Consider the following 25,006-nt stretch of genomic DNA (forward strand, 5'->3'; position numbering starts at 1 on the left):
CTGGAGGCTCACTGATACATTTTCATACCCCACATGCTCCTCTCACTGCCTTCCACAACCACCAAGGCTTACCTGACTGCGGCCATCTGTCACTGGTAATGCTGTATTCCAGAGCTGCCCACAAAAAATGCACTCAAACATCGAACTGGGTCTGCTGCTCTCTCTCCTGCAGCCACACACTCTGAAGACAAGTGTGAATGCAGCAGGAGAGAGAAGGAAATAGTGTGGTCTGGCTACAGAGCACCACAAATGCCCCACTAAGAAATCTGCTGCACTCTCATCCTATGACCAAAAAGCACACAAAGAAAGTAGCGAATAAGACATCAGGGGCCCCTGTAACTCAGGGCAGGGGGGGAAGGAGCTGCAGGTGGAGCAGAAACTTCACAGTCAGACGAAAGCACCCCCAGTACATAGACGCAAGTAACACATGTCCCGGTCTTGACTCCATTCCCTACTCTAGACAGAGTGAGAATCAGCTGCTGGAAAAATGGAAGAAAATACACAGGACTATAACTTAATCTTGGCTGCATATCGTCACCAAATAAGCCCAGTGCTTGAAAACGTCAAGTAACTAAGCTCAGTATTTTTGGGGTGAGGAAGAACAACTAAATAAAGTGAGAATGGTATTCACCAACACTCTTTGTGTATCTTCTCATCTGTGCTCTTCAAATAACCAAAAGCTGTCTGCAACCATTACACAAACCTTTCTCTAAACAGATAATGCCGGAGTGCAGAGACAAATTCAACTATCAGCGTATTATTTTCTTTTTTTTACATCTGTGCTGCCTTGCAGATTTGAGTAATCCATAAACAACCTCAACAAAACATTTCAACAAAGCAGAGGAGCAATCCTTCAAACACGGTGAGTGTGTGTACACTGACAGACAAGTCAGCAGTCCACACTTAAGAAAACATTGTTGGCAACCACAAACCCTACATTTGCAATGTGAAAAGAGGAAAACGAAACATAAGATTCAGTGCACAGCGCTTGTACTCAGTAGCACCTGCATTTGGATAGCTCAGCTCGTGCTGCAAGTCAGACATTTCCTATGGAAAACCAACAAAAAGAATTTGGCAACACTTCATCGAGTTTTATTTTTCACTCAAGTTCCCACCTCTGCGCTACCAAGTCCTCCACTGCACAGCCCAGGAAGCACACTCAATACTTTTGTTCAAACTATCCTCAAAACACAAAGCACACGCACGCAGGGAGAAAAGGAATCCTGTCAAACTGATGCTTGAACAAGCCACAGAGATTCAGCAGGCAATCCATTGGGGTAAAGTAAGAGATATGCAGCATTGCCAGTCATCCGGAACAATTGATATAAGACTAACAAAAGCAGAAAACTTACTTTTGGTGTAGTTATCACGTTGTAAGTCGCACGATACTTCAGCTCAGGTTCCCACAGTCTGAAACAAAGCAGAAACCCTCAGTTAGTTGCAGCAGGGGAAAGTTTGTTGTTGTTTCTTGGTTGTTACCTTTTTTCAAATTGAATAGTAATTCCTGAATTGCAACCTATGAGTAACAAAATCACCTCCCTCTGCTTTTGTTAACATTCAAAATTACACCAAATTAACTTACATCCCCTGGTATATATGAGACCAAGTCACACTGCAGAGGCTCCACTGCTCAAAATGCCTCTGCAGTGTAATGTAGATCATCACAGAAAAACAGAAGTCACTGAAACACAAGCTACACCGATGGCTTTTATTGCAGCAGGTTCACTTAAACTGAACCCCTTCATACTTTACAGAAGGGAGACAACCTGTAAATAGAATATCTTTTATGTACGTATGTTTCCCAGTAGTGATTCACCAAAAATAACAACAATGAAATGGTAACACCAAAAAACAGAAGTAAACTGAATCACCAAACAAAGAGATTGAGAGATTCAAAGAGATTCTGTGCTCTGGGTACCACCGTATCTTAAAATGATCGCAGCAGCATAAGTGAGAATTAATTACTGCTTCGCAAATTGTGGGAAAGGTTGGGCTGGAGTGAAGTACCCGTATAGTACAAATTGTTGCTATTAACAAATTGAGTCAAACTGCCTAACAACGACAAAGAACAGGCAAAATTTCCTTCCCAACTTCACACCAAAACCCAACAAAAAAGACCATTTTCCAGTATTACCACTCTTATCCAACACATATCCCACCTGGACAATTAACTTCTACCAAAAGATGGCTAAGAAACCACAGCTGAACAAAGTAGTTCCAAATAGTCACTTCCTGCCTGTAGATTATAAATGCCAGTGAGGATAAAAGCACTTCGTACTTTTGGTCAAGTTTGCCATGTCTCAGAGTACCCACAAGCGCAGGTATTATCATTGAATGCAATGGGAATCTTGCTGATGACTACACCCAACTTAGAAACAAAGCACACAAAATGAAGGGCAGATTCAGTGCCTTATCAGAGTTAACACAAGGGAATGACTGCAACATGAACAGAAAGCAAGGATCTCATCCCTACCTCCTGCTTTTCAGTACGAGATGACTTTTTGAAAGCAAAAATGCACAGGTTTGCATTGCTCACTGCTGTTGTTCAGCAGAAGCTGAAAGGAAAGTCAAGTGAAAACTGGAAGAAAACAGCTCAGCTATTTCTTCTTTCCTCTCAATACCAGAAAATGAAAAGTCAGTTCTTAGAATTTGCTGGCCAGGCGTGGTCCCTATTATCTTTGGTTAATTCCACATGTCTGAGACGGAAATCAGCTCTAAGCTGGTTAGTCTTGCTAAATGAGATTTGCCTAAGGCCCCACCCTCAGGGGCAGTGTCATGCACCAAAGATTTGGCATTCTTCAGAAAGATGCTACTTGTCCAGACTCTACTAATAAAGGCCAGCAAAGCACAACCCTTTAATGATTTACACTGTGTATTCATTCACCTCTTAAGCAAAACTTCACTTTGCACCTCCTAATCTCCAAAGAGCTCCTAGTCTACACCCAAAGCAAGACACAAGTAGGGCTGGTACCAGCAGGCTCCATGCTGTCAGGTTTCTGATGAGCACATAAAGGAGATGCACACAAGCCTGGTGTTCCCAGCAAGAACTTCCAGCACCTGTAAGGATGAGTCAATGTTTGGGAGACACTAGGCTCATCCTAGTACCTTGGGTCACGATAACAGGAATACAGATTAGCAAAGCAGTAGGGCTGTAAAACACAGACCAGACATGTATTTACTCTTCTGCTTCACTTGCTCTCTGTAAATTCCACCTTGAGAACCTCCAAATTCTCAGAATCACAGCCCTGACTCATGCAGACAGTAGTGAACACCCAGGATACATTTAAGAGAAGACTGATAATAAATAAAGTACTACGCCAACAGCTTGACTCAGAGAGAAAACTAGTAAGCACTGCCAGGTGTTGTCATTTTGTCTTCTGAATGCTTGTTGGCTAATAAGAATCTGGAGTTGTTGTTAAAGAACGTGTCTATATTGAGTGATTTATCTACCACTTTCCTGTAACTACAGTGATATTTGCTAATAGCATCAGATTTTATGTGAAGTGTGCCTGCAAGGAGACACACTTAAATGTCTGGCTAATAAAGATGTGCATTGGCAACTTTCAAGTAACCCAATGCAGAGAAATCAAGTTGTCTGGTATTTGCTATCATTCAGCCTGCATAAGCCCTGAGAAAGGGGCATATGCTATGAAAAGAGCCTGTTTCACCAAGATACCTGGGTTGGGTGCATCAACATAACTTCAAACACGCTGGGCACATTTCATTGTAGAAGATGCAGGTGGTTCTGACTAAATGATACCCTGCAAATCTGAAGGCAGAAGAGAGGTTGGGCAATAGTGACCATGGAATGACAGCACCAACTGTTCCGACAGAAAGAAATGACAGGCATAACTGATTTGAAAGACTGAAACAGATTTCAAGTAACCCTGCTTAAGTCAGCAGCACCCAACAAGAGGCGAGACAAGAGCTGAAAAGGTAATCAAGATACAAAGGTAAACTATTCTGTGGCATGGGAAAGCTAGAACAAAGTAGTTACAGTGCAAACCAAAATGGAGAAAGAGCTGCTTATTGAGAGGAGCCTCCTGTTGGTAAGTCAGCTGGACCGGATTGAAGTAGCCTGTAATTATTTAAAAGCAAAAACACTAATCAAAGAAACCACTGAAACTGCAAGCTCATGGAAGATGGAGCCCTGAAGTACTGCCATCAGATAAACTAAGAGCCACCTGAAAAGGAAACAAGAACATGGCAGCCCAGAGAACTAGAGACCTATCAGTCTAACACTGATGCTTGAAACAAAGTTAACAATCTTAAACACCTAGAAGACTGTAATAATCAAAATCAGTCCAGCTCTTTCTACTAAAAATATAATAATACAATAATAATAAAGACAAACTGAGGCAAAAGCAAAACAACATAGTCCAGGAAAAAGGAAGGGTAGCACAGATGGCTAAGATCTGCAGGGGCTGGGAAGAGGTCTCAGATGTCTAGTCTGGTGGTCAGTTAGAAGCACTGAGCTGCCATGAAATTCAACAACACAAAGGCTGTGCTGCTCATAAGGAAAGGAGATGCTAGCCAGCACTATGACAGCAATCCTGCAAAGCTGCTGCTGCGCTCACCGCCAGCAGCCCTTGTGAATGGGTGGGACAGGAAACCCCTGGAAAATCTGCTGCCTTGACTCTAGATGTTAAGGCTTCTCTGTTGGAAAAACCACCCTAGCAGAGACAGCAAAGAGAAAGAGGTTTTGGCATACACCTTCTTCTGGCAACACCTTAGATGAAGGCCAGCAGCATGAGGCCATGTACCAGACATCACACAGAAGCAGCTGCGGAACAAACCATGATCCAATGCTGTACTTACTCTTCGGTTGAGACTAGTCACATCTCACAGAAAAGCAAAATGAGCAACTGGATATTCAGCTTCCACAGACAATTTCCAGAACTCTTCTGTCAGAGCTGTCAACCCGGTACTGTTAACACTGATCTGCGACACAGACATGCCTTAACACAGGAGATAATCCCCCAGAGTATAAAGCTAGCAGTTGTTGAACATGTCTGGAAGACTTGCAAAGGAGATTTAGGCTAATCTAACTAAATTAGGTACTTATTGAAGCAGCACACCACCTTCACTGCATGCTCTAAAAAAAGCAAGTAAGCAGGACAAAGCTATTTCGAGGAACCTGCCTCCACAACCAAGCTCTGCATCACACCTTCCTGCCTCGCACAGTTACCTTCCCTTGATCTGCCTACTGCAGAAAACAGACGGTCCAAGTTGGGTTTTTTTGTTGCTTGCGTGCTCGCATGTGATGAAGCCAAGTGGCAGGAGCTGCAGATGCGCTCTGAAGCACTTGTCCTTGCCAATACACTGGGCTAATCCACGTTTTGGACCAGGGTTCACATGGGAAGCCTACTGCTGCAGCACACTGACAGCCATCCGTGTGAGAAAAGAACAAACGCATCTTTTGTTTCTGTAAAGAACATCAGAAATTTCAAAGTACACTTCATCTCTAATTGGAAAAAGACTGTTCCCTGTGTGCTGTGGTATTTTTGATACTGTCTCCTACTACCTAAATGATAAGATCAATGACTTCTTAAAACCTCAACATATTTTAGCTTGCTTGCACATAAAAATAATCTATAGTCAGAGTTGAATAGGCAAACAACATAGCGGATAGGTGGAATATCTTTCCTGCTGTGCAAAAAGGAGCAAATACTCGTTCAGTTTCATTAATGGACTCTGAGAGCCTAGTTTCCCAGGGGCTATATGCCACACACACATCCTTTCAACTTTAATCTCCCAGTTTCAGGGATTTTCACACCAAAATTACACTGCACACTTCTGGTGCTCCTGCAGCAACAGAACCTCAAAGCTTCCGTTTGATTCTTTGACCGGTCCTGTTATCCTTTATGCCATTTTTTAATGCTTAAACATCTTTTCAAGACGTGACTCAACAAGCTGCAAGGGTAAAAACAGTGCATGAAAATACCAAACAAAACAACAACAAAAAATACTTGAGTTTCAATAGCAATTCATGTTGCTCTAACTCTACTCCCTGCTCTTCTGAATTCCCAATTCATTGGCATTAATGCTTTAAGAGATAACACAGTTGGAAACCTTCGGTGAGAAGACAATTGCCTGAAACAGTTTGCAGACAACAGAAAAGAAAAGAGACATGCACTGAAAATACAGGAGATAGAATGAAAACACTGCATAGCTGTTTCCAACTGGAGCAACATCCATATCATGCACTTAATGAGGCAGGAGCTCCGTGGAAACAAGCAATAATGTGATCACATAATTAAAGACTGCTTTATAATACACATGCAGAAGGCAACCACAAAGGCTGCACAAACCCCCTTTATTCCAGTATTTCCTGAAATGAGCCATTTGACTCAATGTTAAAAGGTTCCTTTAACAGCTTCTTTGGTCTGTGATACATCATCGAGATGCAACTGAGGTCAAGCGGATTAAAAATCTGAGTAACGTTTTGTGCCGCAACATGACAAAAGAGGCACTGTCTGCACTGCAAGGGTTGATTAGCAGTCAGTCTATTTCTGCAGCCACACAGGAGATGTATGTGAAAGTGGATGGAACTTAGAATTCATAAACAAACATCCTAAATCAGGAAGTTTTTTTATTCTTACGAATAAAATAGAAATAGAGTCTTTGGTGGCTTCTCAGTCCCTCATATGATTGATGCAGCATGACAGAAACAGCAGATTAACAACACTACTCTGTGTAAACATTAACTGGGGAAAGACAGAAACACATAGCAAGGCTTTTTGTGCGCCTTGCCCTGAGACCTGTCACAAGTAGCTATGGCAAACCAATTCAAACCTGGAACTGAGAACGCATTTCACTTAGATTAACTTTTAATTAGTAGGCACAAGCGTCATTCTCATATTAAGCAAACCCTCCTTGAGAAGTGGCATTATCTCTATTGTATTTGCATTTCAGCTAGAAGAATGCATCGTGCACTTTTTTCCTTTATTAAAAGGGCTGACACTGAGTAACATAATTAATGAGCAGCTTTGAACGCAGCCTTCTTTTAAAACCCCCTATTCAGGATCAAAATGCTGTTTATAATTACAGGTGCTGAGCACAGAGCTTGTCTCAGTACATTTCAAATTGTTACACTATATAATTCGCCTCTGACGTTTTTTCCCCCCCCTTTAAAAGGGAGATGTTGTCAAAGTTCAAGGGGCTTTCAGAACAGAAGGTCTGGATTTAACAGGGGCTAGTCACCCATGTGGACACTTGGAAAACTGCCCCAGCAACCCTAAACTGACCACTGAGGCAAGCATGAGCAAAAAGGAAAACGGGGCTCTGACAAAGCAAACTGTATTTGTTGAAAGCAGTCCTCAACCACACAAGCAAGCCCCACTCACTTCAGTGGGTCCTAGCACACGGTTATTTGTAAAAGCAAGGAGCTCAGAGCGTCCCATTCATCATTTCAGCTGACTTTTTGATTCGTGAACAGCCTCTTTACAGCATACTTTTTCAAAACATAAAAGGAAAATACTTGGGAGTAAGTACTTCCATGCTGTGTCAATTTATACTTGCAAAGGACGCAGCCACATGGTCCTACTACTAAAGAGATTTATGTTTTAACAAATCCTGTACTGCAGAAACTGACGCTGAGTCTTTCCACTGGTTGAAGCCCCCAGAGTATCAGGATAACACCTTGTGCTGCCTGCCAAAGACTGAGTCAAGATAACCAGCAGAGTCCTGCTGTATGCTCATGTTGACACTTCAAGGAATCACAAAATATTCTGTTCAACTCATTAATCCCTTATTGCTGCTCCCATCTATCACAGAGCTCTGTGTAATTGCAGGTTTCAAAAAGCTCCAATGAGATTATTAACAGAGTAATGCACAGGACAGCGCAACAAGAAAAGGACATCAGACACATTCCCATGCAAAGCTTGTACTAATGGCTGCAAGCACTCTGTAGGTATCCATGTCAAAACAGCAGAATTACCCGTATGGAATAAGCAAAGGTGTACTAAGTCCTCCTTCTCTGGAGATATTCAAGCACTTCCTCTGCAACCTACTGCAGGGAACCTGCTTTATCAGGAGGTAGGACTCTGTAATCTCCAGAGGACCTTTCAAATCCATACAACTCTGTGAAGCCAACAAGATTCAGGAGCAACATCACAAATGTAAAGCATTCTTTTAGGCAGAGGCACCTTACATTACAAAGCCCGTCTCCAGAAACTCCATTCCACACCGTTCTGCTGTTGACGTTTAAGGCAGTGACCTGGTACCTTTGCCTCTGATGAATCCCTGCCCTGCTCCTGCAGCAGGCAGGAGTTGCGTCCAACCGGACTTCACGCTGTACTCCTCCATGCTTGCAGCTGGTTTTCTGCTGCTGTGCAGAGGAAGGATACAGTCTTTCAGGAACACCATTCCAGATTCTCTCCCTCAGGTTTCAACCCTCAGCAGGTTGTTCTGCAAATAGAAAGCTTTTCCCACTGATTTCCCACTATCCCTTGCAAACCTCAAGTACCTCTTACCCCATCACTTCCCTTTAGCGATGTGCTGTTGTAAGGCCAGCTACTGTCCACATTGTCAGCAGCTTTTTTTACTGCTTCCAGAAGTCCAGAAGAACAAATCTGACATCATTTCATCTCATCTGTTTCATCTTATGAGGCTCAGGATACAAAACACTCCTATTTCAATACAAATATGATTCTTGCCATCAGCAGACTGCAGCAAAACCCTGCCATCTGTAGCCCTCAGGCAGACATAGGATGCATGTGCTTGGGTAGAAACATTTTTATACTGAAACCCCACAACTGGCACTCCTATAAGCATCATTATTTCATACGGGATACTTCAGCACTTGACCAACAAAGCTAAGTGCTTTCAATAGAGCAAATTACCGAGCAACAATCAGCCAACTACACTCACATCAAATTCAGTCACAGTTTCATACGTGGGTACATTGAGTTGATGGTGTCTGTAACGCTAGTGCCTTTTTTTGCACTGCTTCCAGCTCAAAGGCAAATATGCCAGCAGTAGAACTGACCCAAGGGTCCGGATAATGCTGCCCTGAAGAGAAAGTATTTGGAATGGATAGAACCAAAAGTCAATTCACCCTCACTAAGAGAAAGCTGCAGTATGTGCAGCTACCTGAACAGCACGTGAGCACAGTGCACAGATCTTAGCAAGCACTTTGCATCAGTGCAGCAAAGGAGGAAGCTATCACGACAGCATGGCAAAGCCAGCTCTTCCTTGAGTAGAACAAAGCAGTGCTGTAGATGCATTGGGAACCAAACCACATGGTCACAGCCTGCCTGTTTTCTTTCATTCACTTGTACTAAGAAAGTTTCAGCATTGAGATAATGGCTGACAACCAAAATTTCCCAGTCAAGCTTATAAACTGGAAATCAAGCAAAGTAAACAGGACAAGCAAAGAGAATGTACCTCACCATCAGCAAACACCATTCTCAGTTCTCCTTTTCTAGAAGGAGAACAGCACATACATACACACAATGACTCTAAGGGTTTTATTATTATTACATTTCTATGCATACAGTAAAATTATTCTCATAATCATACCCAAAGTTTACAGCAGTTACATAAAATGACAGCTTTGCTTTCACCATTCGTACCTGTCCAGGATGGCAGTTCTGGTTCACATCCAAGAATTAAAATCATTAAAACATTCTATCCCCGTTAGCCTCGAAGTGTTTCATTTATTCAGTAATCTGCTATAACAAGGATTTATATTGAGGAGATGTTCTAAACACACAGGCCTTAGCATACATGGAACTTATTTCAGGGGGTTCTTCCTCTCCCTCCCCCGAAATACTGGTATTTTCTTAACAAGAAAATGTACTGATAGAATCATTCTTAATTTCCAAGCTCATGGATGTGTTGCACGAACCATTTAAGCTCCCTAGACATAGGGTAGAAATGGCAAAAAACACAGAAGCTACTGATCAGTCCACAAAACACAGGTTCCCCATTCACTTTACAATAAAACCATACTTTCAAACATTAGCCCTGCCAGAAGAGGATAACAGAAGCCAAGGCACTATTTGCAATACCCAAAGTAAGACCTAGAAATGTTGATTATCTTCACACTCCTTGCTCACTCTTAATTAATGAAGCAAAATCTAGGAGCTCTCTGCAGCTAAGAAGGAAGAAGGAAAAAGCTAAATGGGGCTGTGAAGAGGAATCTGCTCCTCGCATGCATCTAGTTTGAATACTTTACAACTGACTCACTGAGAAAATATTGAGACACACCTTAAATTCAGTGCTGGCTTCTCTACAGAAGCACAAGCTGGATATCCTGTTCCATCCTCCCTTCCCAGATGTCTGGAAAATCCTTATGGATTTCCAAGTGCAGAGAACACACATTTGCCCCACTAAACACACACTGGCGGCTTTTGGATGACTATCAAAAAGATCTTCACCCAAGGCAGTGAAAATTGCTCTGAAACTCATTGCAGGGGCCCTACCCTGAGACCTTCCCCTTTCCTGGCAGCACAGGGGAGCCCGGAGCTGAGCAGCACCGGCACAGCAGCACAGGCAGCAGGTCCATCCACGGCTATGGGGCAGCCAGCACAGATGCTGAGTGCATAAGACAGCAACTGCCTCCCGCAATGACAGCCTCTAGGTGAAAATAAAAGCGAGAAGGTGCCTGTGCCTTGGTAATCCTGTAATCACATCGACTCTTATAGCTCTCCAGTAGCACACAGTGATGCTGGAAGAGTTATGTTGCATTTAGGGAAAACTATGGACTAAATCTATTTTTCATCTGAGGGTTTGCAGATGGTTTTAACATGTTCTTTTAAGTTCAATCACATGCTTTTTTTTTTTTTTCATGCTTTAACAAAAAGCTTTAAGTTCATCATAACATCAATCCTCAGACTACAGCTATTACTGAATGTTCAGTACCAGTGTTATGTGAGCATCACCAAGGCATTTAAGTTCAAATCAAGAATGCCGCTGTACTTCTTCTCCTCATTGCAAACACCCAAGTTTCCAGAGCCCTGCCCACCTGCCACAGCAGATATTGTAGATACTACAGCTGCATAAGTAGCTCAACCTTCAAGCCACTCAGTACTTCAGGAAAGCACATGCACATTAATTGCACTTGTTAACAGGAAGAGGACCCTGAAAATTGGACGAGCAGTTTCCAAAAGATGGATAGTATTCAACATTAAACATTTAGACAACAGCTATGAAAAATAACTGGAATAACCAGAATTTGCATCCCAATTGCGTGTCACTGCTGGAAATAAAGAATTTGTGAAAAACAACCTGTTCTAAAAATAACAAACTATGATATGTTGCTCAGGGATGATGGTAATTCTTTGACAAAAGATATAAAGACAGATATTCTGAATTTCAAACCATTTCAAAGCAATAAGCACATGACTCAGAAACATTTACAAGGATTCTGTACTGTACTTTTTAATTAAGATATTTATTAGTCACAGTAAGATCCTTTTGCCAAGGAAAGAAGAACTTCCATTTCTGTATATATTTTGAAGTTCTGTTTTTAAGACTCATCCACAAGAGATCAATGTTTTGGATTCTTCTCTAAATGACATCTTAAAATAACGTGTCAGAGCGTGAAAACATTCCGAACCGTTTCAGTGTTGTGTATGTCAGACATAGCAAGGAATGCTATTTGCACACTCTCACATCACCACACTATTTGCATACAAGAATCAAACAACTGAAGTTATCAACATCTTTGTTTCTTGTTTTTCTGCTGATTCTTTAGACCATCATCTCCCCAGTGGAAATCCCTCCATTTACTTATCAAACATCAACGTTTTAAAAGGAGATTCTGTGTTCAAAATGTTCAAAGAGATTCCTTTGAAAACAGGAACCTTCTGGGGAAAATGTATTTTTATTCAACCCTGTTGTTCTTCTGTTGTCAATGCTGCTTAATTCACCACAAATAGAAGCTTGACAAGTGTGTAGCCCTTATTCCCAAGGCATGTGCTGGAACCAGAGAAGGTATCAGTACTTTGTTGTTCTTTTTCACTCCAATGAGCATTTGCAACATATGATACAGCAGCAAATCCTACCAGTTTCTTTAAAAAACAAAAAAGCAATTCAGAGAAGTCCAAGCTAGTGTGGCAGTACAGTCGAGATGATTCTACATCCCCCTCAGTGTTTTATTTTCCTGCCATTCCCATCAGGCTGGCAATGGACAATGACAAAGCAGGGCGCTGCACCCACACAACACAGCAAGAAAAACTGGATTTTTTCTGAGAGCAACCACTGCAGAGCTGGGAACCTGAGTTTCTCCAATGAGAAGCAATACACAGAAAAATAAGACATCTCTTGGAAGTGTGTGTGTTTACCTTTCATTTAACAGCTCTATCTTTCATGGACTGCACTTTAATAAGAAGTTTCTGCCTCTATTACGTGCTACAGTCCCAGGGCTCAAGAAAGATAGGCTGTTATCTATAGGAGCCACTTCCAGAACTTCTTGCCTTTCCATCAGCACAGTCACTCCTCGCCACCGAAGCAGTCGCAATTTATTATGACATCCTACTTCTATTTATCCTAAAGCGATCCAAATGGCACTTCAGAAGAGCACAAGACTAGCACTCAGAATGAACAACAAAGGTTTAAAGAGACAAAAGAAGCAGAGGTGCTGGCACAATGCCTCGCTACCACTTCTCATCTCCAGAGCATGGGAAGCGCACCCTGTTCAGGTAAGCTGCTTTCAACCATTGCTTGCACCTTCAGATGGCATTCCCAGCATCCTTCTTTTTATCAAGTTTCATTTCCAAACAACTCCATTGAAGTTTGCCCTCGTGGGTCTTGGACTACACCAGGGATACCTGCATCATTCACTGTGCTGTTTGGCTCACTCAGACGAGGCTCATGCATAACAACCCTGGTTTTTTGAGATCCAGGCGCAATTCAGTGTCATACTTCTTAGAGCAGTACTCCAAGCCTGAATTGTTAATACTTGATAGAACTTCAGCGTAACAGAAATAAAATTCCCCACTGAAGCATGCAGACTGTTAAATAGCACTTGTCCTTGTTCAACTTAATTCACAAAATCCCAAATCCAGTTTCATAAGCAATTTTAAATGCAGCTGTCAGCCACTGGGCAACATCTGCTGCACACTGTTAAGACCCATTTGTGCAATACAGGATGAGAGGCTGTTACTGCTGCTGCCAGCTTTGCAACTGGGTTGGGTTTTCACTTAGAAGTAGGTTTCTGTTCACACAAACACACAGCATTCACACAAGTAAAGCCAGTTGTGTCAGCACAAGACAAAGCCCAATAACCCAACAACACAGACCTTTCCACAGGTCTTCCCACTGCACAACTCCTCACCTAGTTCTCACTACCATGAAAGCAACCATGCGGGATTTAAGCACAGATGTCTCATCCCTCCCCAGCCTTAAAATCCAGCTGTCAAACTGGCCAAACTGATTTATAAAAAGATAAATAAGTCCTTGTTACCTAACACAATTCTACCACAGTGATGTCAGCAGATTCAGACAGTCCATGATTCCAAGTTCACAGCGTTCAAAGAGAAAATACTTTCCTATTCACATGCAGATAAAGAAGTGAACTCATTTAAACTAATATAAACTTGATTAGACCCTGTAGTAACTAGAACATCATGACTGTCCTCTTTGGGTGTCCAGGGCTGTCAGACATACTTAGGCTAATGAGCATCATCTGACCTCTTGAACCTCTCTCTTCTCCCTTCCTCTCCCCAAGCCCCCCCCCACCCCCAAAAGAGTGACAAGCCACATTCTATCCTTATGGGCCCCGTCAGAACTGACAAGGCATGGCACTGTTTAACAGCATGGGACCAGCAAAACAGCACTGTGTGGAAAGAGGGACAGCAGCAGGGCAAGAACATGGCAAAAGACCCAGAAACAGAACAATGCAGAAAGGTTAAAAATAAATAAAAAGATACAGAGAAGAAAAAATTCCTATATGTCCTCTGATAATAAACACTTACCAGTAGAAAGATATGCCGAAGGACTGACTTCAAAGAGAGCAGCAGGGTATAACAGAGCATGGTGAACAGCTGGTACAGCATCATGCCTCATTACCCACCAACAGTAAATGTGCACCCCTCACACCTGGTGCCAGTCACTTGGAGCAGACTTCACAATTCACACAGGAGCTGCTACAACCCAATTCTTAACAAGAACCATTAGCCAAAGACGGGACTTTTCCGTCTCTCTGAAAAATAGATCAGGAGACAGCTCAAACCAGAGCAGGGAAGAAACCACCTTCTTCAAAGTAAAACCCTTCAAAGGCAGCTGTCACCCTACACGTGCAGGCAGGATGCCACCAGACAGCACACGTGCCACAGATGCGTTGGGATGGCCGGGCACAGCAGACAACAGATCTCAGTTCTATTCAGAACACACATCTACCCAGTCTCCAATAACTGGGAGAACCGAAGGCAGGCACAACTCCTGCAGAACCAAAAGCCTGTACGTTGCTTAGCCCAGGGAGCCTCACTTGGGGATGCTACAACAGCACAACTAGTTCTATAGTATGGACACACAGCATCCAGCATCCATGTAAACTACATCAAAACTTAAGTCCCAGTTTAAAGCATCACTTAAACATTTCTCAGCCTTGGGCAGGCTCCATGTGACACCTCCCTGGGCAGCAAGACTCCCAAAGGGCTGCTGCACTTATCTCGTGGCTGAATGAAAAAGGAAAAGCTGTGTTTTAGTAGCTAAAAAAACATCTTCAAGTCCAGTAAGAATAAATAAACACATACCCTGGCACATATCAGTACATACTTTAAATAGCTATTAACTTTGGGTTTTGCTGCCCCCAATGACCTTCTGTCCCAAATTAGCTGTTGAAATAAAAACTGATTTTCTTCTGCTCTTTTGGCTTTCCAGAGAGTTCTGACAGTCCCGTTACTATTGCCTTATCTCCTCCTCATGGCTTCTCATCTGGACAATTAATTGGCATTGTTGCTCCTCAACTGTGTTTGCTGTTTTCATTGACCAGCAAAAAGCTCCTCAGAAAGATTAAAAATAACTTCCACTCCCATTTGACAGGCACAGAGCTCTGTTTTCCACTCTATTTCGGATGGGAAAAAAAGTAAATGATTAATGACTGTTATCTTATTTTTCAACTTCTCTCCCAGGAACCACAATAGTCTCATTTGCACTAAAAATTAAGCTCATAAACCCAATTACAAAGTGGCTTCGTGGATTACAGCTCCATGATCAGAAAACTGGAGGCCCAAATGAAAGCAGCCACATACTTGAGAAATGAATCTTAGTGCTGTCTTGATGCACATCTGACACAGTCCGGTCAATCTTAGCCAGCAATATAATATCAGCAAATATGCACATCAGCAGAACACTGTTCAGACCCACAGTGTGCATATATGCTAACAGTAGTACCATAAAGGATTTTAAGTCCAGACAACCAAGAGATCTGTGAGACACTTCTGTAAAGAAGAAAAAAGTAAATCAGCCAATATTTTTAGACCATCATTCATTCTGGAGGAAGGAACCTACAATCCTGCCAGTCCTCAGAACTGACTTCTAAACAGGTAAGAAGCACTTCTAGCTTTGGAGTGGCAATAATAATATCCTTAACTGTGCAAACACAAAATCCCCAAAGCAGTGAGCAGAACTCATTGGTCATTATTTTGCAAAGCTGCCTGACTCACAATAAAACAGCAGAGAAACAGTAACTGCATCTTAGCAGAAATCAGCAATATAGAGCAGGAAATGAGCAGCAAACCAGGAAGCGTGATATAGATACTGCAGAATTATTTGTTGCAAATGCAATTCATTCGGTATCGTGTCACTCAAAAATTACTGTTTGCTCACCACTTGCTGAAGAGTACTTTCACTGCTGGCAGTACATTAATTTTTTGACAATTAATTGATTATCAATGGAAACAAACTTATCACCCTGCTACAAGAAGGTCAACAGCGTGCGACAACTTACAAATGTTAAAATAAGACCTTTTTTTTCTCTTTATATTAAACGTGCCATGGAGTCACAGACAAATTTAGGACCTCAGTGAGTTACGTGCTGCATCACAGATACTGTAAGGCCTTCTGCTCTGAGGAGTTCCTCATTTCAAGAGCTGTTCCCACTTCCCCAAAGGGGTAATACCCACATACTACAAGTTTAGGAAACACTCATGTATTTATTTTTAATCCTAACCCAAGCACCACTAGCAGGATAAAAGAGAGACCACACAGGAAAACTAATTAAGCATCTCTATCCAGACAGAGTTGTTTTGTTTGCTTGCTTGTTGTGGGTTTGGCTGGTTTTGTTTTGCTGCTTCGAGTTTTTCTCTGTGTGAGATCCAGCTATTCAAATACAACTGCAAAGGATGTATCAGTCTTTCTTGTGTAGTAATAACACAGGAAGAGCAGAAGAACAAATGTTTTACTCACAGAGAACTTACAAGCAGTAAGAAAAGTGAAGTGTGCTTGGCTGAGTTCCAGCATTTTAAGGAAATGGACCCTTGCTAGTTAAACAACATAGTGCCTATAGGCAACAGCGTCTGTGGGAAGCCCTAAACTCAGTTTCAAAGATCTCCTGTTCCATTTCTTTCTCATTCACCAAGACAGATGGGAAGCAAATGTTTCCGAAGGATTATCATTGCAATACTACTTCCTCAAGATGGAGAAGCAATGGGCTTGCATTTGGAAACCCACTCTGGTAGATATTCTAAAGCCCTGTCTGGCTGCACAAACAGAGCTTCTGGGTCAGGCTGAGTGGGCTCTGCTGTGCTACAAGGTGCTCCTAAGCCAGCCTGGGGGCGCCTCCACCAGACAGAAGCCCACTAAGAAACCCCTTCTGAACAGCATCATTTTAACCTGCAACATCTGCTTGTTTCAGCCTGCAGGAAATGCAAATGAACTCGGGGTCATCAACAGCTGTGGTAATGTGCTGCCTGACACCGCTTATAGACCTGTCTCCAACTGCAAGACATAGGCTAATTCTGTCTGATCGGAACCCACCATATAAAATTTCAGGGGTCAGAAAGATCTCTGCTCTGCTGGAATGATGCACACAAATACCATGTTCATATGCTGACACGCAAAGTTCATTTGCTAAGGGATACTGGGTACAGCTCAGCCCTAGCAGAGAGCCCAAGTGTAGTAATGCACTAAGAGACCATCATCAAAGCAATATATCTTAATAAAAACCTGCTATTAGCCACAAAGAAAATGCACTGTTTATCCCAAGCACTTTTTAAGAGCTTCAGAAAGACATTCTCAAATTTTAAAGACAGAAATCTAACAGTCTAACCATCTCCAGAAGAGATTTCCAAAGAGGCACTGAGACAGAAACCCAAAGGTGGTATTACTTCCTATTCTATTTTTTTCCTCCCTGTCTCTTGCTCTTGTAATGTCCTGTCTCAGAGGAGTCAATCTTACCAAGGCAGAAGAGATTTAACCTTGGCACAAGCTACGACAGCCAGCAGCTTTATCTCAGTAAAAGCATTTGTCACTCAGACTAGCTAGAGGAGAACAGAAATGACCTATGAGCAGCAGACATGTTCTGCTGCTGCCAGAGAATAGCTGCAGTGCAGAAAGGGCTATTTTGGTCGTGAATCGCGTGTGGACCCCGTGGTTGTTCAGCAACTGAACTGAAAGTGCCAGAGACAGAAAGAGTCTCTTCCTGTCCTTGCCATTATCTCCTGTTGACCCACTCGGCCTGCCTGCCCTACCTCATCAGGGTCCCTGCCACCTAAAATGAACTCCGCCCTGACTAATAACATCCCACAAAGGAGTTCATCTTAACAGCTGGGTACTGCATGCCAAGACAGGAGAGGAAATATCCCATTGCATTACAGAAATTACACTGCTAGTTGTTTGCATCCACTGGTGTTTCCCTATGGTTCTTCACTTGCACAACTCCACTCTGCATTTAAGCACACACATACATTTTGTTGTACAACTTACAGTCAGCTCTCCAAAACAAGGGCAGCAGAATGGCAACCGTGATGGAGGGAGGGTCTCAACATATCTTTACTTTTCCCGTTGCACTCCAAGTTAAGACTAAAGCTCCAGGTGGTGCTTGTACAAATCACCCCACAGCTGCCTACCGTCCACACACCTGACCTTCATCAGGTTCAATATAAGAGGTTAGACAGTCTTCACACATGGGACCACAATAAGACTCTTCCCCTCTTCTAGACAGAAGAGAGCCATAACTCTCTCGGTCTCTCTTCATTCTTAATCACCTCTTCAATCATCCTAGCAGCCCTCCACAGGACTCACTCCAGTATGTATCACTGTCCTTCTCACACTGAGGAACCAAAAAACAAGACACAACATTCCAGATGCGAGCTCCCATATTTAGCATTGATGCTAGAGGTGACTCTTGCCCAAGGAGTGTGCTATTGGAGGTCTCAGATAAAAGCAATGCAGATAAATAAGATATGAATGCACTACAATTCTGCTTTTTACAGAAACTGAAAAGTAAAGTTCCCAACAGCAGGTGAAATAAATCAACATTTCTCATGTGCATCTCTTCTACCAAACCTCTGCTCATAACTAACTTTGCAGCGAGACCTCTGCCCCAGTAATAAAGCATTTTGGAAATTCCAGTCTGTTTCCTCTATCTTGAAAGCCCGCCTGTACACATCCTGATGAAGAGATTCACACAAGCAAGTACTTTATTGGTACAAGCTCCAGTTCTGAGCTAAATCTTAGGGAGTGAAAGCACAGAAGCTTTCAACATGACACTACACTGCTTTTGTGGAATTTCCTGGAGCTGCAGTGGAACACATGGCTTACAGGACTATCAGCACTGTCTGCTGGGCCAGGCTGTACTTCTCACATAATGGAGACCCCAGCAAAGAGATTCCCTACCAAGAAAAAAAACAAACATAACAAAACGTCCCAAAATGACAAACAAGCTGAGTCTGAGTGAAAGGCAAACCCTCACCGAGTTCTTAAAAAGATGTTGAGTCTCTGTGCAGTGCCTAAATGGCTAGGGAGGTTCCCTAGTATCATGAGATCCTTTCAGCTTAACAGAAGTCTGGAATACAAAAATAGTTCATAATTCTGAACCTTCACATTTTTAAGTGACAGCAACTCTCCTAAGCCACTTGAAAGTTACCTAAGAATCGCAATAGACCGCATCAAACTTCTTACAACAGTGCTTAGAGTTGAGCACACCAACCACGCAGTTGCGACCAGCAAGCATCTGATCCATTCTATAAGGGCACAATATAATCTGTGCTCGACTGTATTGTAGGCACCACTCAACAATTAAAGGCTGAACCAATTCACTTTCTTTCTGATCTGGCCAGCGAGCCACACTAGCTTTCCTAAGTCTTTCTATCTCCTTTCCTAAGTTGCCACAGCACTGAAAAGGAGACTCACTATTAGATGGTATGCAAGCATTTACTCTAAATAGAAAAAAGAACTTAAACTGCAGGAAATTTTATTAAAAAAACATAATAACTGAATACAAAGCTGACTTGCCTACACTGTCTACAAAAAAAAAAACAATAAAACCAGCAGTAGCTCCCCAGCCATCACAAGCACTGCATCACCTCCTGAACTGGGGGTTCTTTCCCCAGCAGGCTGCCAGCCCCGCTACTCAATGTGAACTTACTGCAGTAAGTTGGGATAGCACAAGTTACCACTGCACTCAGTGCTTCTGAACCACAGTGGGAGAGAGATACCTCAAACCCAGAGAGCTTGGTCAGGAATGGGCACAAATGCACAATGTTCAAAAACAAAACAAATGAGAAAATCTTGCTTTGGATTATGCCACAGCTTCAGCTGTTTGCACCACTCTTCCCCAGGCCAGTCTCAGCTGCCCCACCCAACCCCTGTGCAAACAGCCTACATTAAATTCCCTGATGGTGTAATCCACCTGCTAATGGGAAGAAATCCAGGTCACAATAGCCATTATCCATACAGCTGGCCCTTTCAGTGTCAGTGAAGAGCCCAAGGACTGACTTGTTATACAACTCAAATGGAAGGGGACATCTTGCTACCCAGTAATTTATTCAGATATTTATGGGAAAAGGTGTTAATTCACTAAATGTTATGTCTCCATCTTCGAGGCAAGATGAATAATTAAGTAATGATTCACAAACAGCTTCTGACAAAAACAGCAGAACAACTGTTAGATCTGTTATTTACAGCAAGTTGTTTCATCACCTTCAAGTCTCAGGGTGGAGTCTCCAGGTCTGTCTGTGCAGGCCAACTAACTCCAACACTGCACTCGTGCTGCACCTTTACTATTCCTATTTCTGTGCTTCCAGGACTCTTAATCCAGCTTCCAAAAAAGCACAAAAAAAAAAAACACCAAAAACCCTCTTGTCAAAACAAAACCACAAATTCTCCATAGCAAAGGGAGGTATTTCTTTTTCCTTCAGGAAATTCCACTTAATATACACAACACCGCCACTCGTTTGCCAAGCACACCATTTATTACTGTAAAGGAGGCTGGAATGGCTTCTTGGAGATCACTCTCCAAATTATTACTTCCCTATAACTAATGATACTAAAGATCTTTATGATAGGAGTAGACCTTGCTACAGAACAAATAATACTCAATATACTTCTCAGCTGACATCAGATATTAAAGCAGTTACAGTTCCTGTTTTCCTGAAGCTGCATATTCTTCTTGGTCAGAAAAACACCTGGCCAAGAACAAAACAAAAAACTCCGCAGACAGGAGGTTCTGAGCACTACAACCCCCTGATCCAGGAGACAAGCCTGGGTTTTCCCATTTTTAGACATTAAATCAACTTCCATAAAACAGAACTCCTGGTTGTTGTTGTTTTACCACCACAAAACCCAACTGCTCTAGAACACTTACTGTCACGATGATAGGAGAAATGAGGAAAGGGGAAGAAAACTAAAGGAGGAATTGCAAACTGAACACAATGCAAATGCACGAAAGACGAACTTAAAAAGCATCAGGAAAAGTTAACTGAGCAGAAACTTCGCATATCCTTTCCCCATTAAAATAAAAAACAGCTACTAAAGCTACGCTCCTCTTTTCATCTCGTGAACTGAAATAATGGCACTTGAAAAGATCCCCCTGGCTCAAGATGTAAAGTGGCTTTTATCTTTAAAGGCATCAAGAGATCAGGCCTATCAGCACCAGCTGCACCTCCATCAAGGCCTGCCTACTGTGCTTCAGGTCTCCTGGGGCAGGGCTGAGACTGTCTTTAGCCTGAGGGCACCTGGAAAGCCTGAACCTATCCCCACACATCTCCATGCAGCCACCCACCGGGGTGGTCCACTGCAGGAAAACATTGGACTTGGCATTACATATAACGGAACACAAAGCACACAGCAGCAAGCGCCCCAGAGCTGCATGCAAGATGACTTGTGATTTAACAGGACTGTGCACAAAGAAATTCAGAAGCTGTGTTCATCCCAGTTCTCACTGCATCTCAGAGAGGTGTGCACACCTCAACTCCTTAGAACCTTTCCAAAATACCACCCTTAACAAGTTTGTCCCCTACATTCATACCAGCAAGCACACAGAAAGCAACAGATTCATTTGTGTAAGAAATGAACATTTGTTCTCATTTTCTTTGGGGAAATTGGCTCTACATTGCCAGTTCAGTGGGATGGGAAACACGAATTAACTGCAAAACAGTAACATTTTTGTTTTGGAAAAAAAGAACAACAGTAACAAAAATCTTTCTTGCAGCATTAATTACAAAAGGAAGAGCTGGAAGCTAACTTCATGCATTTGTGTGTCATATTAAGAAGTCATCATCATCTGAGACTTCAGAGAGAGAAAATGAAGCTAATCATTTTTGTCCCTCTCTACTAAATGCTGAGGAGGTTTCAGGCCTGCCTGCCCCAGTGGAAGGTCAGTGTGAAGCCCATACATGTGGATGCGACACACAGAGCGGACAAAGAATCACACAAGAAGCCTGTTGCTCTCAGAGCAGAGCTGGGTGTCACAGCTGTACCTCAGTTCCACCAGCTGCCTCATGAGCTGTTCTCACAAGAGAAGAACGTCTTCAGAAAAAAAAGAAATACACACTCTGATTAAGTAAACTGTGAGAAGTTAACTTGCAATTCCATAATCCCCAAGTGACTACAAGTCCAATCTCCCTGATGTTTCATCTGCAGTAATAATTTATGTTGTAAGACCTATGGCCTACAAGAAGACACTAGGACAAATCTTGAGTGCATTATTTGCCTTAGTCCTACTGACTCCAAAGCACTACTAGGCCAATTACAGCAAACAAGATTTATCAGCCGCTACCTGCCACAATGATTAGCAGAACAAGCTGCTTTTGCTACTGCAATCAACAGCTCTAAGGCTAACAGCTCCCACCTGCAAGCACAAGTACACAAAAAGAGGCAAAGCCCAATGTGTCTTTCCATTCACATTCCACTTTGCTAGTCACTACACAGCTTAACTCTCCCTCCAAGGGAGGCATGCAACTTAAGGAGAATATTACAGATTCACCCCTACCAAATGCTGTGAACCAGAAAACAACTCTATAGAGTAGTTTGTTCCACCTGAGAAATAAGAGTTGTTTTCTTCCCTCATCCCCTTCCTTTGCTTGCTAGGAACTTAGTTTGTCATAATTATTTCTAGTAACACTGACAAGCCTTTCAGCATCTCGGAGCTCTAGAACAGCCAAGTGCTCCCTTTATAGGGTGCACATGGTACTAAAGTTAAGGAGAACTACAGAGCATCTTTAAAAGACATATCAGTGTAGCAAAAGCTTAAGTTATTAACAACCGAAAAAGGAGCACAAACCAAACAGCACAGCATCCACATAGTTCTAAAGCTCTTCTGCTAGAAATCAGTCCAACTGAGCAGCCTCTACAGAGTGCCACCAATTTCAGGCTGCGCTGTGCACTGTCAAGTATTAGAAAGTAACCACCCAAACTCTTTGAAGGAACTCACCTGAACACCATTTACACAAGCATCATAATTTATATCCTATAAGCAGGTCTGAATGAAGATACGGTTACAGTAGGGAAAAGAGTATATTGCACTTGTCCGTATGCTGCTCAAATGCAAATTATCTGTGTGAACTGGGGACAAGCATCCCTCCCATGCCACAATCTGTAGTGGATGTAAATGTTAGTACAAAGATTAACTTCCTTCTAATCTGAGAGCTTAAGTTACGTCAAGGATGATTTTAGCTGAATAATTCTCCCTCTACTAAAAAGTACTGTAGTCGAAAAAAGCTTTTGAGTTTCTTTCTTAAAAAAATTAATGCATGTCCATGCTGACTTTCAGGTTTTGCAATCTAAATAACAGAGCAGAAAAAAACAAACCACAAACATTTACAGGTGAAGGGATGCAACTTCACTTCATTTGACCTTAATCATAATACCAGAACACTCAGTGCAACCATGAGTATGAGTAATTCTGCTGGAAATTATGAATAGGAGATAAATGACTCGTAGAGTTCTCCAACTGGTTTTCTATGCACATGCTCCAGTTAACAACTTACGTAACCAGGACGAGCCAATTGGGCAGTGAAGACATCAGAGGAAATGCCAGTTCTGCCTTTAGCCAAAATGTTTGTGTGAAATTTAAATTCTCAGAGAATCGTCAGGAAAGTTAGTTCCTTTTTTCCTCCTTGAGAACAGAAGCACAAGTGTTTATGAGAATAAAGAACACCTCCTTTCTTCTCCACCCACGTCAACTTGGCAGCATGTCCCAGTATTTTGTGATGTCAGCACTGAAAAACCTGCATTACATTGCTTCAGGGCCTCCAAGAAAATACAAACAACTAAACCATACACTGATTTAAGATCTGCCCTTCTCTCCTCTGTGTGCCCTGCATTCAAAGAGAGACTTGTTGGTTCCCCCAGTAGGTCTGGCCCCAGTTCAGCAGCTGACTGGGACTGGCTTAAGGGATTCAAGTTTATCATGTGCACCAGTAAACGTTTATGAATCAGAAGACCAGAACACTTACATGAGCAGTGCGTGTGGTGCATTTGGGTTTCTAGACACTGTGCCAAGAGCAACATACTTCAGCTAAGAAACCATAATGGAAATAAGACCTTCCTGAGCTCTTAGCAGGACCAAGGAATTGGGAAGTGCCATTTCCCCCAGAAGGTTCCTGCCCACACCAGCACATCACACAGAGGAGGTGGTTGCCATTTCTGTCTGCATCCACTGGCAAGCTTAGTTCCAATGAAAAGCCAAACACAGACACTTGCCACAGAAGTAGCACAAGAACCCAGAATGGGGAGTGGAAACAGAAAACACTCAGTTTCAACATGCTTTTTCTTTTTTGGAACTGTCAGCACAGTTCTCCTTGCATATGTATCAGCATCCCTCACCTTAGTGTATCACCATAACGCCAGCAAAATCTGCAAGAGCCAAGTGTAACCTTGTTTTATTGCTGTTATTAATACAGCTGCAATTCTCAAAGGCACACCTGCGGATTCTCTCCTAACATGGGCTGTTCCGAGCAGAGAAGGATTTTTACCAGAAAAGCCTGAGAGGTCTGAAAACATGGCAGGGTATGAGGAGTTCAAAGGGCTGCAAAGAGCTGGTAAACACGTAATCACACTTCAGGTGCTAATCCTGCAACATAGCCTACAAGCACAGACCCTTCCTTATCCCTAGGGAAGTGACTGGGACCTCACACACCAGCACTGATGCCACATATAACCTTTTTTTTGATAGAGGACAACAGCCTAAATCACGAGTATAAAAAAAACAACATAAACACATTTTTCCCTCATTAGCAAATGCCAAAATCATACTGTAATACAGTAAACTGGAAATCAGTCAATGGCCAGTGACTGATTCAGGGGAAGATTTCACTAATGCTTAAAGCGAAAATCATGTTTTGTGGCACTGAAGCAGGTGACCCTTTACTCATTCATCAATACATATAAAGCTGGTTGACTATTCCACTGGAAAATAACTATCACACCTGATCTCCCAAGGAATCCCATCACTGTATCCCTATACATCAACAGTTAGGCAGGGTTTGTGCACTGCTCGGTTGCAGATTACTAGAAAGTTATGGCAAATTTAATGTTTATGACAGGTTTCATGAAAAGACATTGACCCACAGGAACTGTGGAGAATGAACAGAAGCTATGGCTGTGTTATAAAACA

The 25,006-nt window shown here is 42.4% G+C and overlaps 1 protein-coding gene across 32 annotated transcripts in view; it reads right to left on the bottom strand.

The window, feature by feature from the left end:
• The window catches only part of MAP2 (microtubule associated protein 2), a 186,282-nt gene that overhangs the window by 146,674 nt on the left and 14,602 nt on the right, over positions 1-25,006 (bottom strand). For all 32 annotated transcript variants that reach the window (XM_085553558.1, XM_085553560.1, XM_085553543.1 and 29 more), the window contains exon 2: positions 1,353-1,410. The gene's annotated coding sequence lies outside the window, so the exon portion shown is untranslated. The remainder of the gene's footprint in view (positions 1-1,352; positions 1,411-25,006) is intronic.

Source organism: Coturnix japonica, chromosome 7, assembly GCF_054131305.1.
Source record: "Coturnix japonica strain WE chromosome 7, WE-NBRP24, whole genome shotgun sequence".
NCBI lineage: Eukaryota > Metazoa > Chordata > Aves > Galliformes > Phasianidae > Coturnix > Coturnix japonica.